Source organism: Lipotes vexillifer, unplaced genomic scaffold (assembly GCF_000442215.2).
Source record: "Lipotes vexillifer unplaced genomic scaffold, Lipotes_vexillifer_v1.1 scaffold437, whole genome shotgun sequence".
NCBI classification, from domain to species: Eukaryota; Metazoa; Chordata; class Mammalia; order Artiodactyla; family Lipotidae; genus Lipotes; species Lipotes vexillifer.
Genome location: NW_006785990.1, coordinates 1594898 through 1599369, shown reverse-complemented (window position 1 = coordinate 1599369; position 4472 = coordinate 1594898). Strand labels below are relative to the sequence as shown.

Sequence of the window (4472 nt, the reverse complement as noted above, 5' to 3'; positions counted from 1 at the left end):
GGAAAGTCCTTTCTTGATGGTCTCATGCGATGGCCTTATGCTCTCTGGATCTGGAAGAGGTTTCATTTTGTCATGGGCACTCTGAAAAGTCTCTTAAAGATCCTCCCTTCCCCACCCCCTCCCCCACCTCTTTACCCCAACCCCCAGCTCCAGAGATGTGGTTCCCTTGACCCCAACAAATGAATCAGAAGCCACTTGCTCACTTCTCAGCCCCTAGAAAGTTTACCTCCTACTTCCTTCTGCTGCAGCCCCATCAGCTCTCTGGGCAGGCACCCCAGCTCATTTGTTCATGTGGCCCACATCCGATCATGGGAATTATGCACACAGCCCACGTCCTGACAAGCCCCAGGAGCAAGTCAGTGGTAATTCCCTGTCACTCAGACCCACATTCCCACCACAAGTGGCACATCTAGTCCCCGAGATCCACAGCTCTTTGACCCTCATTAGAGGGAGGGCAGCTACTTTCCAACACAGCAGCAGATTGCTCAGGCCTCTGGCTCTCTCTCCACCATCTCAAGCCAGAAGCCACAATCGCCTGTGCGCATCAACCGCCAGTTCATTTCCTCCCAAAGCAAGCTCTCAGAGTGGTCCTGTTGAAGCCGAAGCTCCCTGGGCTTGAGGGGAGGGTGTAGCTTCCCCCCTGCCCCGCTTGCCGAGGGTCCCACATCACAGCCCAGCCTTCCCCAAAGGCATCTCCCAAGTCCTCTCTCTCCTCCGCTCTCCGAGCCTTTTCTTTCCCACTGTGGGCCAGTCATCCAGCTGGTTCTAAGGCGCCTTTGAAAATCTACATCATAGTCTACCCCCACTCTTTGGAGTTCGATTGCTAACTTCTTAGTATCTCAGCCAAAATGTCAATTTAACAACTTGAAATATCAAAAGAAAAAGAATTTTTTCCCAGCAGCCCCCTGGAAGATGTCTTTATGTATCTCACTGGCTAAAACACAATCCTATGGCCACCCCTAGCTGCAAAGAGGGCTGGCCAAGTCAGAATGTAGCAAAGGGAGATGTGGGTGTCAGGAATGGCTCAGACCCTCCAGATGCATCCCTGGGGGCCAAGCACACTGCTGCCCCTAACAAAATCTGGGTTCCACTGTGAGCATCGGAGAAGCTGGAGGAAGGGTTGGGGTGGGTGTTGAAGGCTAAGTAGTAAATTAACTGTTGTTTGTCACAAATGGCCCTGGCCGATAAGACCCTACACTCGAGTGGCCAACAATCCTTGGGACAGCTGCCTGGTCAGAGGTGACAATTCAGAAAGGGCAAGCCTTGCAGTGATCCCTGATTTCTGCTCTGAGGGGCAGCCTTGGTGGTCAAGGAACCCAGAGCTAGAACAGCTAATCAGACCTGGCCAGCCACTCCCTAGCCTCATCTCCTCAGTGTCCCTCACTTTCCACCTGAGTAAAATGGGCATAAGAGCCTCACAGAGCTTGCTGTCCCCACCTCCCATTCATTTCCTGCCTTGGCTAACAATTAATTAAGAGTCTTAGTTGCAAATAGCAGAAATCAACTCATACTGGCTTAAGAAAAAAAAAAAAAAAGGTAATTTATTGCACCACCCGGGATAAATGGCTGCCGGCACAGCAGGACCAAGAGCAAGACAGCTTCATCAGGCCTCCCACGCTGCTCTGAGCTCTTGTCTCACACACACTCCTCCACACGGGTACTCCCAACATCCCGACTCAGCTCCTTCAGCTCAACAACTCCCCCCAATAAAGGGAGTGATCCCACAAAAATTCCAGGATTGATTCTGATTAGGTCATGACCCAACCCTGAACCTATCCCTGTGGTCTGGGTCATGTGCAAAGCTCCAGAAAAGAAGCAAGCTGGTGATGCAGGGAAAGGGAAGAGACCGGCTTCTATCAGCTACTACATGGACAAGGAGAGGAGAGAGTAGTTCCTGAGAAAGAAGAGGCAGGATGCCATTGCCAGGAGAGGAAAAAGGCTGCCAAGCAGGGAACAGGAAGCAGGAAGAACTGGGCAGGGGAGCAGAGAACATCCCTGGGAGGCAGGAGTGAGCCATGGGCTCTGGGCTCCACCCTGGGACCCTGGGTGGTTGTCCATAGGATGGCACATATTTGGAGACAGCATGGTGGAGTAGGGGAGAAGGAGGGGACTTCTGACCTGACAAGGACAGATGCTCCCTCCAAGCTCCTCAGCAGAAGGGGTTATGGGAAATTCAGGCTATGGGAAAACCAGAGAAAAGCGATGATGCTGGTGGGGGAAACCCTTCCCCATCTCACAAAGAGGGACCTGGGGTGACTGGGCTGGAATTGACATAAATGTCAGAAACACAGTCTTCCACAAGTTTCTCTGCGTGTCCTTTATCCTGCTCTGGCCTCTCTGTTCCTAAGTGATGACAGATGACACTTCCTTAGACAGGGCTGATTCTTTTTTTTTTTTGGCCGTACGCAGGCCTCTCACTGTTGTGGCCTCTCCCGTTGCAGAGCACAGGCTCCGGACGCGCAGGCTCAGCGGCCATGGCTCACGGGCCCAGCCGCTCCACGGCATGTGGGATCTTCCTGGACCGGGACATGAACCCATGTCCCCTGCATCGGCAGGCAGACTCTCAATCACTGCGCCACCAGGGAAGCCCCTAGGGCTGATTCTTAAGGTTAATTGAAAGTGGCCTTTTGCATGAATCATCCATTGCACTGAATTATTAATCACCTGCAGACATTTGCAGGCTTTTAAACACTTGGACTTCCTGCAACCCTCCTTGGAAATGCTTTTTCCAGTGGAAATATGACTTCCTTTTGGCCATGGAAAACAGAAACACTGCCTGCTGCTGTTTCCAGATTTCCCAGCTCCCAGAGGCCCAGTAAGGAGCAAGATCTGAAAACAGGAAGCAGGGCCGGGGCTGCAGCCAGACTCAGAGCCCATTCTTTTCTGCGGAGTTGGCTCCAGACCAGCCTGGTCTCAGAGCCTCCACGGGACAGTGGACAGAGGGAGAATGACCACAGTGCCTGTGGCTGTTGGCCTTGTTCATGGTCATCTCCACAGGAAATGGTGCCCAGGGGCCTTGCATGGGCCCTTCAGTGGGTCAGTGGGGAGGAAGGAATGAGGAGGGCCAGGTGTCAGGTCCAGCTCCACCACTTACTGGGTGGGCCATGGAACCTCTTTGATTTGGTTTCCTCGTCTGAAAAGGTGGTCCCTGCTGGACAGGCTGACACAAGGCAGGGCTCAGTGGGATCATGTACATCAAGCCTGCATCATGGGACTTCCCTGGTGGTCCAGGGGCTAAGACTCTGCACTTCCAATGCAGGGGGCCTGGGTTCGATCCCTGGTCAGGGAACTAGATCCCGCATGCATGTCACAACTAAGAAGTACACATGCCACAAGTAAAGATCCCACATGCCACAACAAAGATCCCACATGCCGCAACCTAAGACCTGGAGCAGCCTAAATAAATAGATGTTAAAAAAAAAAAAAAGCCTGCATCATGATAACCAGAACATAAGGAGCAACAAGGAAGGTGGATTTCCCTCCTGCCATCTGCTCTCATTTTCTAGTGGAAGAAGAAAGACTCAAAACTCAGTGGGCTGGCTGGACATGTAAGGTGCTTGCAGACAGAGCTAGCAAAGTAAGTGCAAGCCCCAGCAGCTGGTGTCCAGGGCTAGGTCAAGGAGCTCCTATCAGACCCTGAAGGGTGAGCCCAAGATGTGTGATCCATGGACAATGGTGGCAGAAGCCAGGAAGCAGCTCAGCCTGAAGGGCACAAGCTCTTCATCCACCATTCAGCACAGCCTTGGCCAGGAGGTGGATATTGGGAACGCTGAGATAAATAAGACATAGCCCTCTGCCTTCACGGAGGTTCTGGTCTGCCAGGGAGAGTGAGCTGGGGTATCAGTCACAGACACAGACTCCTATAAACCAACATGGTAGCTGCAGGTACAGTGAGGACAAGGAAGGGGTGATGAAGGGCTTCATGGAGGAGGAGGAGCTACCAGAGTCTCACCCTGAAGGATGAGCAGTGAAGGAGAGGGGCCCCTGGATATCTCAGGCAGGGAGAGGGCAGCATAACGAAAAGGCACCTGGTGCATTGGCAGAGCTGCCAGAAGTATTTGCACCAGTCTGGGCCCTGAGCATTGCAGAGGGACGGGGGGATATGGGGTGTCCTGGTGGGTGAGAATAGGGAGAGGAGCCTGGAAGAAATAAGCTGGGGCAGAGGTATAGGATCGAATCTAAACTGCACAGAGAAAGTTGATGAGGGGAGGCATGATGAAGACCTGGGCCACGTTCTTGATGGTGATGGAGATGGATGGAGGAGGAATAGGCAGGACTTGGTGACTGCTTGGGTGCGAGAGATGGTGACTGCTTGGTTATGAGTGGTGAGGGAAGGAGGCCAGGGAGGAAGATGGCGCCCTGGGAAGGCACAGCGCAGGGCTGCGGGAGGATGGGCAGCTCTGGGCCTGGCACTTCCTGACCGGCCACAGGCATTGCCTTTTCCAGGAGTACCCACTTCCCCACCCCACACC

The 4472-nt window shown here is 53.2% G+C and overlaps 1 non-coding gene across 1 annotated transcript; it reads left to right on the top strand.

Moving 5' to 3' along the window:
* The first annotated feature begins 3216 nt into the window (after positions 1-3216).
* Positions 3217-3289, top strand: TRNAG-UCC (transfer RNA glycine (anticodon UCC)). Its single transcript has one exon. It is a non-coding gene; the product is annotated as a tRNA-Gly (tRNA).
* Positions 3290-4472: the final 1183 nt, after the last annotated feature.